At 44.9% G+C, this 13,017-nt stretch overlaps 1 long non-coding RNA gene across 1 annotated transcript in view; it reads right to left on the reverse strand.

Annotated features, from left to right (window-relative positions):
• The window catches only part of LOC123365845, a 58,519-nt gene extending 47,512 nt beyond the window's left edge, over positions 1-11,007 (reverse strand). Inside the window, exon 1 of the long non-coding RNA XR_006577783.1 lies at positions 10,901-11,007. This is a non-coding gene — a long non-coding RNA (uncharacterized LOC123365845). The remainder of the gene's footprint in view (positions 1-10,900) is intronic.
• Positions 11,008-13,017: the final 2,010 nt, after the last annotated feature.

Consider the following 13,017-nt stretch of genomic DNA (forward strand, 5'->3'; position numbering starts at 1 on the left):
CCATCACTGGCAATTTCAAATCAATGGATGTTTGTTTAAAAGATCTGCTCAGGAGATTTTTTTGGAGAAGTTCTGTGGCCGGGTTATACTGGAGGTCAGACTAGATGATCACAGTGGTTGCTTCTGACCCTGGAATCTATGACCAAAGATGTTCACACTGGATGCTTGTTCAATGCCTAACTTTAAGATGGTCATCTGAACAAAGCCTTGAAACCTTTCAATAGTGAATAGTGAGGGGCAAACATTATCAGGATTATGCAGGCCCTATCCCCTCCTCTACTTTCTCACTCCTCTCAGATCCCTAGGCGTGTTACTCCTAAGGAATGAAGTTATTAAGCACCCATCTGAGCAAAACCTGAAAGATTACCCTAGTGGAGCAGAAGTCCCTGGCGAACTGTGGGCTCCAAGGCAGCTCCTCAGAGCTGATTATTCCCACTCACCCCTCACACCTTTTCAAGACACTACCAGCTGGAATTTTTACCCATTGGCTGATGTGATTTTCAGTCTGCATGTGCTCAGAAGGGTCCTTTCTCTTCATGCATAGGTCTGCTGCCTCAGGAGAGACATCCATTTAACCCAGTAGATTGTGCAGTAGTAGTCCCATTCTGGAAAACAGTGAGCCAGCTAAGGGAAATTTGGGTTTGTATATCTGGCCATGTAGAATGAAAATCCTTTCCATCTCCATTCACTAAGAGTCTTGCTGGGCTGAGCTCCTCTCTGAAAGCTAATTAGTTTTCCTTTGACTTATAATATCTTCCTTGGTCCTGAATTTAAAGATACAGCACCAATAATTTCATCATAGCAATAATTTTACTCTGTATCATATCTATATTCTTGACAGATGCTCCATCTGTCACAGTATTTTACAATAATGAGCCAAAACACCACAGAAACTTTATTGTAACTTGTAGTGTTTAGGACCATTATTGTAGAAAATCCTCTCTTTTTTTTTTAACAGCTTATTATAAAAATAAGCCCTAATTTCAAAATTTGGATCTGGGTTCAGTTGCTGATTTTGAATGCCCTACCTAAAGTTTAAATCAAAGTTCCTGGTGAAACTCATTTCTTATGAGATCATTTAGTTCACTCAAACATGCTTAGGACCAATAGTGTCCACGAGGGACATCCAAGCATTGGGAGTGATGCAGAGTGGCATGGCTCCTGGGAGGCATTACCAGAGAGGCATGATCCCTGCTAGAGCACCCTGACAGGTGGGGCTGAGGAAGGGGTCCATTAGGGAGGCACTAGGAGGCAGTGCATTTGTGTCTGGTTCCTGCACAAGGCAGGAGGCAGGCTCCTTGTACACATTCCCCCTGCACATCCCATGCAAGGGTAAAGCACAATCTGACCCTTAATTTCAGTCTCATTCAGAATTTCTAAGCCTTTCACTCCCCTCTCCCCAGAACTTTAGAAGGTTCAGGCCAAGAAAGATTTATCATTCTGCTCTTGAACTGGAACTAATTCTTCTGGAAGAAGCCAGCTGTCAATCACAGGCACACGGACAAGGCAGGAGAGCAGCTTCCCACTAGAAAGCATAGACGTGTAGACAAAGAAAACAAAACATCCTGTGCAGTAGAACGGATTAGAACATAATGCAAAATCAATGGAAATTTTATATGCAAAATCCCACGTGTCACACAAAATGAAACCACCAAACTTTGAACAGCTCTGGTCCAAAGATGCAGCTACTAATACCAGATTAGGAAAGGGATAGATAATAAGACAGAAAATATCATAATGCCTCTATATAAATCCATGGTACACCCACACCTTGAATACTGTGTGCAGTTCTGGTCACCCCATCTCAAAAAAGATAAACTAGACCCTCACTAGAACGCAGGATTTGGGATCCATGCGCGGTACTGCGTTAACACGGGGACCACGTTATAGCGGGGACCACATTAAAATGAATTGCAATTAGAGTAATTGAATTTGGGATCCATGGCCACGACCGCATTATATGTGAATTCGTGCTATATAGACACGTGTTCTAGCAAGGGTCCGGTGTATATTAGAATTGGAAAAGTTACAGAGAAGGGCAACAAAAATGACTGAGGGTATGGAACAGCTTCCATATGAGGAGAGAGTAAAAAGACTGGGACTTTTTCAGCTTGGAAAAGAGACAACTAATAGGGGATATGATAGAGGTTGTAAGGCGGTTGCGGCTTTCTCCCCATCCATCAGGGCAGGAGACATCATCCCCTTTGCTATGACACTTCCGGCATGCTTCAGTCCAGGGAAAAATCAGATCAAAGTTAGTATACCAGGATGAACCATGATAAATCTATAGGCCCGGAGCCCTCAATCAGGGCAGGCAACACACAGCTAAAGGCTCTGGCTAGAGGTCTGGAAAAGCCGCAACGAGTCTATCTGCTCAATCAGGGCAGGGCAGTAATCTGGTAGGGGCTCTGACCTAGTCAGGCAGGCAGAGCAGTAGGGAGTCTATTTTCCCAGGTCCCCTCCAGACCTGCAGAGCTTGCTCCAGTTGGAGAGAACATTTAAAAGGGAGGAACAGACTTCCTGCTGAGCCAGGAAGGGGCTGAAGGCTGAGTTGTCTTTTCTTTTTCTTTTGTTACCTTATAATGGACTTGGAACTGAGCAGTGGGGAGAAGAATGGTAGGAAGTGACCCAGGGAGGCAACCCTGAGGGCCCTCCGGACACTGTTAGCTCTCAGAGGACCCTGGCATCAGAGCCCAGTGGAGTGAGAGGTCCTGGGCTCCCCTACCAACTGCCCTTGTTTCAGAAGGGGCATAAGTATGTTTGCCAACTCTGACTGAAGCTATTCTGGGAGATTTTTTTTCCCCAACGTGACGTAATGTCATTTTCTTAAAATATCCTATTAAAATCTCCCCGATTGCTTTCAATAGTCACCAAGAGATCAATGCTGATTCCAGGAGACTCCAGGACAATCCTGGAGGCTTGGCAACCCTAGGCATAAGCCTCATTTCCACCCCACTCCCCCCCTAGTAAGGAGAGAGCAAGGATGTTGAAAACACTGAGGTGAGACTAAGCCGCACACAAGGGTTAGGAACTGGACTGAAAGGCCTTCCCACTGGGAGGTGAGGCTGGAAACTGGATGTACTGCCCATTAGGCCACCTGACTTCGCAATGACTCTATGACAATAACTAACTTTAATCACTGACTAACCTGAGGTGGATTTGAGCCTGTGACCTCAAGATGAAAATTTTATATCCCATTTGCAGTTCTCTGGTCCACCCACTCAACCTGTTCTACTCTCCAGATATATGAATTTTCTATCAGTGCAAGGTAATGAGTATGATCTCAGGGGCAGATTTTGTGTCTAGCCATCCAGTGTGCCCAACGCTGGGCTAAATTTTCAAAATGATTAGATATGCGCAAAACTCATGTGCATGAATAATTTGGGCGTATAAGTTTTAATCCTACCCTCGCTGAAGCCAATGGTAAAACTCCCATTGATTTTAATGGAGTGGGATCAGAGCTGAAATTAATGAAGCTGCCTGTGTGATTTGGGTAACTGCCTGTGCAAATAACCATGATTACACATTTGCGTGGGTAATCATAGGGGCAAGTTAGGTGTGATTTTTATGCACACAACTTCATGTCCAAAGCTTTTGAACGTCTCACTCTAAAGCTTTCAGATAGGAGAAAAGGGGAGGCCTCCCATTTTTCCTCTTGCTGCGGGTGAAGACTGTGTCCATTCTGCAAGCTGTCTATACAGCTACACATGGGGTCACTGAAGTCAACAATTTAACTTTTTTGAAAATAATTAGTTACCTGATTAAAGTTTTTCTGCCCGTGTCTCTAACCCTATGGAATAATCTTTAGCATGCCTGTTCCCACATACAGTGAACTAGGGCACTTTGACAATGCTGATCCCATTTGGCTTAGTGTGATGCCATCTGAAAGCTGCAGCCATCAAAACTACTGAACGAAAGAGTTAGTGTTTGACAACCACACAAAGAAGATTTGAGAGGAACTACAACCTGAAGGACAGCGATAGACAGGCCTGCTTCTGCCACTCTTTCATTTAATACCTTAATCTGGGAATAATCACAGTCACTAGGGCTTCTTGAAGAGTAAGTTGATGACTACTCAACTTGAGTAAGGATAGCAGAGTTGGGCTAAGGAAGGGAGAGAAGAGAGAAGGATAGCTCACTTCTATCCAGAATCATATCCCCATGGGCAGAGAAGAGGGGGTTAAATAAAAGTGGGAGTGGAAAATTATGACTACTCAATGTAGTTCTGATTTCACATAACTATAAGCTATAGGAAGAGCAGCATCAGTCATGCCTGTACTGGGACTGGCTACCAGCTAGGGTTGGTTGGTTTGTTGTGAGCATGAGAAAAATTCTTTTTTCCACATTAATAAGAATATAGGAAATTCATACATAAATACCCTCAACCCAGTCAAGATAAAACAAAGACCAAGAACATGCTGTCCTTTAAAAGGCAGAAACCCTGAAACACACAGCTCTTACATCAACTTTGCCCCACTGCCATTACAGTAACCATGTAACTACCCCTGAAATCAGAGACTAAGGGCATGTCTACACTATCAGAGTTACAGCGCCGGCAGTTACAACGCCACTCAGAGAGTGTTGAAGGGAAACCGCTGTTGTGTGTCCACACTGTCAGCCTGCACAATAGCATGTTCACACTTGCAGCACTTGCAGAGGTATTCAGAGCGGTGCATTCTGGACAGCTATCCCACAGAGCACCTCTTCCTCTTCTGCCACTAAGAGTTGTGGGAAGGCAAAGGGGGTCGCGGGGCATCCTGGGTTCTGTCCCAATGCCCCATGATGCATTGCTTCACATCCCAGCAAACCCTGTTGTTCCATCTGTATTTGGCGCCATCTTTCAACCGTTTGTGTACTGTGCGCCCTGCCTCTTCGGGCTGCAGGAATGGATCCCAAACTGCTGACCAGTATGCTGCTCACTCTCACTAACACATCACAAGTGGCAGTGGAGTTATTCCTTAAACTACAAAGGCAATAGGAGTGCAACATTGATCTTGCCACAAGTAGTAGCTACGACACAAGATTGCTTGTGGCATTCATGGAGGTGCTGACCACACTGGAATGCCACTTTTGCGCTCTGGAAACAAGCGCTGAGTGGTGGGATCACATCATGATGCACATCTGGGATGATGAGCAGTGGCTGCAAAACTTTCAGATGAGGAAAGCCACATTCATGGGACTGTGTAATGAGCTTTCCCCAGCCCTGCGGCACAAAGACAGGAGAATGAGAGCTGCCCTTCTGTTGGAGAAGCACGTGGTGATTGCACTATGGAAGCTGGCTATTCCAGACTGCTACCGATTGGTAGATAACCAGTTCGGAGTGGGAAAGTCAACCGTTGGACATGTGTTGACAGAAATCTGCACGGCCATTAATCACATCCTGCTACAAAAGACCATGACTCTGGGCAACATGCATGACATTGTAGATGGCTTTGCACAAATGGACTTCCCTAACTGCGGGGGGGCGATAGATGGCATGCACTCACATCCCAATTCTGGCACCAGACCAGCTAGCCACCAAGTACATTAATCGCAAGGGGTATTTCTCAATGGTTCTCCAGGTGCTTGTGGATCCCCGTGGGCGTTTCACAGAGATTAATGCAGGCTGGTCTGGAAAGGTGCATGACGCACGCATCTTTCGGAACACTGGCCTGTTCAAGAAGCTGCAAGCAGGTACTTTCTTCCCAGACCAGAAGATCCACCACAGGGGAAGTCGAAATGCCCATTGTGATCCTGGGAGACCCCGCCTACACCTTAATGCCGTGGCTTATGAAGCCATACACGGGACAACTTGACAACAGCAAGGAGCAGTTCAACAACAGGCTGCACAAGTGCAGAATGACTGTTGAGAGTGCATTTGATCATTTAAAGGCCCGCTGGCACTTCCTCTATGGGAAAGTGGACCTGGCCGATGACAATATTCCTATGCTTATAGCCGCGTGCTGTACGCTCCATAATATTTGTGAAGGGAAGGGTGAAAGCTTCACTCAGTTCCTAGAGACTGAGTTTGAACAGCCAGAGACCAGGGCAATTAGAGGAGCACAGCAATTTGAAGCTGAAAGCCACTAATATTTGTTGCTATGCTCGGGAGTGCAGTGCTTGTAATGCTAGGAGGTGATTGGTGCAGACGATGCACTATGAAGGTTTAAGAAAATTGCCTGTTGCTTTGCAGGGCTCTGTTTGCTTTCAATTAATGGAATAAAGTTGCTTTCAAACCAACACGCTTCTTTTATTAAAAAACAACAATCAGAGGAGAGAGTCAAACAAAAAAAACAGCAGCACTGAGGGGAATGGGGGAAGGGAGGGTCCGAGGAAGAGGAACAGTCCCGGGATGGCTAAAGATTTGTGTATGTCCAGGGATCATATCCAACCTTCTCCTTTGGAGTACAATGCAGTGGGTACTGTACTTCAGCAGGGCCAAACTGCAGAGGGATGAGTGTTGAGTGCAGTGGGTAGTGGGAGTCTGCAGTGCTGGACTGTGAGGAGGGAGGAGTGGAATGCTGCGGGTACAGACTGGAGCCAGGAGGTTGATAAAAGTGTGTTGGTGGTGTCTGGAGGGGGAGCATGGGAAACAGTTTTGCGACAGCAGCTGCAGGGGAGGGCGGGCGCAGAGCTGCTCGATTAGCAGAGCTAGTATCACCTGAAACGTGTCTGATGACGCTCCATAACCTTTGAGAGCTGCTCCATGGCTTCACTCTGGCACGTCACATTCTCCTTTCAGTCCCTCTTCTCGCTGTCCGCCACTCCTTCAATTCCTGTTTCTCAGCAGCGGAGTACATCATAACCTCACGCAGAAAGTCCTCCTTAGTTCATCTTGGCCGCTCTCTAATTCTGTGCAGCCGTTCAGCCACCGATAACAAAGAGGGAGGCTGGGCTCCAGGGTCATCTCGGTGAAGTTTAAACGCAACACTTTACAGAAGCAGTATCGTTTGCAACACAGAGAATATTGATTCAGTGCTTTAAAACACAGCCAGTATTCACACACCTGTCACTAACTGGCTGATCCCAGTCAAGCACACATGAGCCACAAGACCCCCAAAATGGTGAGTGGCCACAGAAGCAGGGTAAATCACTCTTCCCAGATCCTGCTGTACACTGGGCATGTGACTCTTGGGTAGAGCCAGCACTGTAGGGGGGGCCTAATAATCATTCCTGTCCCCACACTTTCCACAGGATGTGATCATTATGGAAAGTATCTCACTGCTGAAGGTGAGCAGGGAATCAAGAGATGGTCTTCTCCAAGCCTGCAGCTTCCGCCTTGACCCCTATGCAGTTCGCCTGTGTGCAGAAATGGTTGTGTCCCTGCCCCGTTCCCCGTGACAGCACAGTGGCGCAGGAAAGTTACCATTAATGGGGCAAGAAACAAAGTAGCTCTGCTGAAGAACCTGCTGCAGTGGATTGCCCAGTATCTCCACGAGAGTTTCCTGGAGATCCCTAAGGGAGATTCCCATGAAGTGAGGGAGTCAATCAACAGCCTGTTCCGCTGCTCAGACTAGGCATGCGATGGGAGACAAGCCTTGCTTTCTGCAACCCTCTTGCCCCCAACAACTCACTTCAGTGATTCCCAAAATCAAATCCACTTACCAGGGGCCTCCTCTCCTGTTTGTGCTTCGCCAAGCTCCAACAGCTGTGACTAGCTAGCCTCCTCCGAGGTAAAAAAGAGCTCCTGGCTGCATGCATCTCTGAACTCCAAGTCATCCTCTGCCTGTGGGTCCCCTCCCCCTCCACATCCTCATCCAAGATTTCCTGCTCCTGGCTCGGTCCACTCTTGACTGTCACATGAGCCACCAAAATATTCACAGTGGAGGTGGGGTCGCTGCTGAGTATCGCGTCCAGCTCTTTGTAGAACCGGCAGCTCGTGGGAGCAGCAAAGTGGTTTGCCTTGTGGTAGGCATTCTGTAGCTCCTTCACGTTGACCCTGCACTGCAATGTGTCCCTGTCATGGCCCCTTTCTGTCAGACATCGTGAAATCTGTCCATAGGTATAATTTCTACGGCTGGAGCACAGCTGGTACTGGACAGCCTCCTCTCCCCAAATGCCGATGAGGTCCAACAGCTCGGCATTACTCCAAGCAAGGGATCGCCTGGTGCGTGGAGCAGGCATGGCCATCTGGAAAGATGTATTGAGACCACTGCACGTGTCACCGAGCAAACAGGAAGGAGACTTTCAAAATTCCAATGTAATTTACACGGTGGAAATGATGGTTGGTCACCTGAGGGCAGGGCAGTAGACTTCAAACTGATGACCAGAGAGGTGAGAACAGGCATTGTGGGACACCTCCCGGAGGCCAATTGCAGCGCTGTAATAGACCAGGGTGTCTACACTGACACCGCGGCACTGTACCCCCAGCGCAGAAAGCTGTACACCTCTCGTTGGGGTGTTATTTTTAAAGTACTGCTATTGTGCAGTTTCTGTGCACTAAGTGGCTTGGCAGTGTGTACACCTCAGGCGTTACAGCGCAGAAAACTGCTTTACTGCGCAGAAACTTGCCAGTGTAGACAGGGCCTAAGGGTCTGATTAGCAAAGTACTAAGACAATGGGGCTTAAGCACATGCATGACGTTAGGTGTATAAGCATGAGCTTTTCTGTACTGGGGCCTAGGCTTTTATATTCAAACTATCATGAACGCTGTTGACTATAATTGAAATTTCAGCATTTCAAGTATATTATTAAAGTTAATTTTAAGTGGGTCTTTTTCAAGGCTCCTGTTAAATAAAACCACAGATCTGAAGAATACAAGATCTTTTTCTGCTGGAGAAAGGAACTGTAGCAGATCAGGCAGCAATGCACAAGGGTTTCTGAATATTTTTCCTGTGAATTGCTGTGCTAAACAAGTCTTTTTGTAGATAAGAAAAAAATGCAAAGCAGGCTATTTTAAACAAAATAAGTAGCACCATTTTTGAAAGACAATTTTTTTTTATAGAATACAAATCCATGTAAACTTTTTTGGTATTCTGAAATATTATTTATACATGGCATTTTGTATTCTTTAGTGGTGTGTCTATGCTAAACCTTTATTTAACAAAGGGACACAGTTTCTAAGATGTCATTTAAAGACGTTAGTGGAATTAACACATTTAAGTAGAAAAGATGAGGCGTGAGTAGTTCATGCAAAGCAAGAACTAGCCAGTGAGTGTCTCTGAAATGCCCACCAGGAGAGACTGTGCCTCTGAAATGCAAGGCTTGCATAACACTGTAGCCTAGCAGATTGACCACCAGCCTGGGATTGCTAAAACTTGGGTTCTCTGCTTAGCCCTGCTAGCTGACGTTGGGCAAGTCACTTCATCTCTGTAGCCCACAGTTTCCTGATTGGTCATGATATAATTATGATACTTAGCTTCTTTTATAAAGTGTTTTGAGATTGACCAATGAAAAATACTAGGTAAAAGAGGAATTATCATCTTTGCTATCAACAATGGAATCTATAATTCAGTCACTGGTGCAACTCCGCTGGTAATAGTGATGATGGAGGATGTAGTGTAGACAGGGCTCAGGCCTTTTTACCACTATGCCATCTAAACCTGCTTAGAGAATAGGTAGAAAATGCCTAAGCCCTGTCTACACTATAGCTTCCACGACTGATACCAGTAGGGAAATTGCATTGGTGGTGAATTTCTTGTCCCATTTTTGGCAAGTCTACATGAAACTTACTTTGGCCAGTATATTTTAATTGCTTTTGCACCAAGTATATTCATGTAAACATTGATTACATTTATACAATGTCTTATCTCAAAATGCTTTTTCAGAATTCATCAGTTAAATTTCACAATTGCCCTGTGAGGTAAGTAAATACCATACCCACTATACAGATGGGTGAACCAAGACACAGAAATGTTAAATGACGTCGCATAAGCTTGGTGACAAACCCAGAAATAGATTAATAGATTCTAGGACTGGAAGGGACCTCGAGAGGTCATCGGGTCCAGTCCCCTGCCCTCATGGCAGGACCAAATACTGTCTAGACCATCCCTGATAGACATTTATCTAACCTACTCTTAAATATCTCCAGAGATGGAGATTCCACAACCTTCCTAGGCAATTTATTCCAGTGTTTAACCACCCTGACAGTTAGGAACTTTTTTCCTAATGTCCAACCTAAATCTCCCTTGCTGCAGTTTAAGCCCATTGCTTCTTGTTCTATCCTTAGAGGCTAAGGTGAACAAGTTTTCTCCCTCCTCCTTATGACACCCTTTTAGATACCTGAAATAGAACCCAGCTATCCCCATTTCCAGCCTCTAATCACCCTAACTCTAGCTTCTGTCTAAAGTTATTTCAGCAGCAGTGATGTGCAAAAATCTCCATCTTGAAAATTTCAGCTCTGAACTAAATATGGGGTTTCCTACACCAAGTCAGAAAATAATTATTCAGTTCTCCCCTCATTTACACAAGTGCAGCTCCCATTGACTTCAGTGGGAGCTGCATCCATGCAACTGAGAACAGAACTGAGCTCTTATTCTCTAGACACAAAGAGCCAGGGACACCCAGAGGATTCAGGGGGCCTGGGGCAAAGCAATTTCAGGGGCCCCTTCCATAAAAAAAGTTGCAATACTATAGAATACTATATTCTCATGGGGGCCCCTGCAGGGCCCAGGGCCTGGGGCAAATTGCCTCACTTGCCCTCCCCGTCCCCCCGGGCGGCCCTGCAAAGAGCACAATGTTCAAAAGCACCTAAATCCAGTTGGGAGCTTTTGAATATGGTTGTAGGCCCATAAGCCATTTAGGCACTCCTGAAATTGTTCCCCATTGTCAGTATTTTTACTGACCCTGTCCTGCTCTTGGTCATTCTCTCGCGCACGTGTCTCTCGCACTTACACACAGAATTACCTTCACATCAGATCATCCTTACAAAATTAAATTGTCCAGATGTTAATTTTCTTCCCTTTGCTTCTTTATTCCTTACCATCTGTGTGCCATTAGGTAGCTTCTCTGTGGGGGGGCTGGTGACTATACGAATTATAGTGGATAAACCATGATGTTGAAGAGATGCGCCTTCTTCTCTGACGTCACATTTGAGCCGATTCTTAGCTCTAGTTCAAGGGATCTCTAACGCCTGCTTCCATGAATACTGTGTCTCCTTATCCTGTGGTCCCAAAACCCCTTCATCTTCCTAGCTTTGCTAGGGACAAAGTTATGCATATTAGAATAATGGTGTTGCTTACATCTGGATGGCTTGGAAATTAATATGGTCCCTCTCTTACATGTTAATTGCCAGAATGGGATCAGTAAGACATACTGATATGAAATCTAGACATAGTGCTAACAATAAATATCCTCAAACCTTTTGGCCTCAGACATAAGATTAAATGTCCCTGTAGCTCTTGGTCTAATATCTCACCCATAGCTATAGTGATGTGATAGGATTACAGTCAGAGCAAGATGCTGCTGTATTTTTTTTTTTTGTTTTCACCACTTAGCGGGCATAGGGGGGGGTTAAGATTCTTTAAAAAGGCCTTCACCTACTGAATGTCTCTGTGAGCAATACCCTCAACCATCTGAACATAATATTCATATACTCTTCTATAACAGAACATTACTATTTCTTTTTCTTTGTAGACATTTTGTATGCTGTATAACCTACTGACAATTGTTCAGGCTCCCTGTAAAGAAGAAAAGATTCTTATCATCTCTATGTTCAATTATTAGTGTCACCTGTAATAAACTATTTGGTTTAATTGCAGAATTTGCCTCAGTTGTATTTAAGTCATAATAAACTCAATAAAAAGTAAATTAAAAAAGTAAGAAAAACTAATGTTCAGAGAATTAACAGAACATTCAAAAACTAAGGGGACTTGTTCAATTTGCACAGCTTGATGAAGTGATTCTTTTGAGCAGACAATTAGGCTCATAAACTTGATACACTAAGGACTTAACACAAACATGCACCACCACTAATCCATTTGTAAAAGAACAGTACACTTAACAGAATTACAATACGGCAAGTCATTCATTATTGAAGAAAAGCATTTTATGACAAGTATTAGATGTTCAGCCACAGGCAGATCAGTATTTACATCAAATAATTTGGCACAATTTAAAGTTTAATTTCTACTAAATGTACCTGGTAGGGAGTGCTGTCTCTAGTTAGATTAGCAGAGTAGGTGTCAGGACTCCTGGGCTTGCTTCCTGATACTGTCAGTTACTCACTTTGTCACCCTCAAGCAAGTCAGTTAGGCCAAAATTTTCAAAAGTGGATTCTGCTTTTGGGTACCAAATTGGAGACCCCTTATGCCCGACTTTTCAGAGGTACTGAGCATGTACAGTTCCTGTTGACATCAGTGGGAATTGGGGGCATTCAACTATTATGAAAATCAGGGCCAAGATATATCAAGTTGGGCACACACAGGCAGAGGCTGCTTGAAAATGTCCTTAACTTTTCTGTGCCTCCATTTTTGTCTGTAAAATGGCTTTAATTCTTACCTCATAAGGGTGTTATAACACTTAATTAGCTAACATTTGTAATGTGCTTGTATTACAGGCACTGCAGAAGTGCAATTATTATCTGTTGCTCCTCTAACTGTGAAGTATTACTTTTGCTGTTTTGCATGCTGACACTCTGTGCTCCAGGATTCCCAACTATAATGTCACACACTGTTTTTTGTGATAATGTGCACTGCTCTAAAGAGACACCTTTTTTAGCACCTAGTGCATGTCACAGATAGAAAAGCAGAGCACCTGACCAAGGACTCAAACCCTGGACCCTCAGATTAAAAGTCTGATGCGCTACCAACTGAGCTAGCCAGGCTCTTTTAAACAAGTCTGACACCACCACCCACACTCTTGGTTTGGCTGGGACAGTTCTGTGAGCTACAACCTGCCTAGCCACCTTATGTTTTGGCCTGTGCCCTAGGGCTATTGGTAGGTATACCTTGCAATCTCTGTAGCCCCCTTCAGTCCAGAGAGAGAACAAGCCATTCTGCTCTCTTGCCCTGCAGGGAGGCAACTAGGGGCTCAGACCCAGCAGGGCAGCTGCTAGCAGTTTTACAGGAGAGGAAACAGGAATTGATCCCTGTCAACGGG

Source organism: Mauremys mutica, chromosome 3 (assembly GCF_020497125.1).
Source record: "Mauremys mutica isolate MM-2020 ecotype Southern chromosome 3, ASM2049712v1, whole genome shotgun sequence".
Taxonomy (NCBI): domain Eukaryota; kingdom Metazoa; phylum Chordata; order Testudines; family Geoemydidae; genus Mauremys; species Mauremys mutica.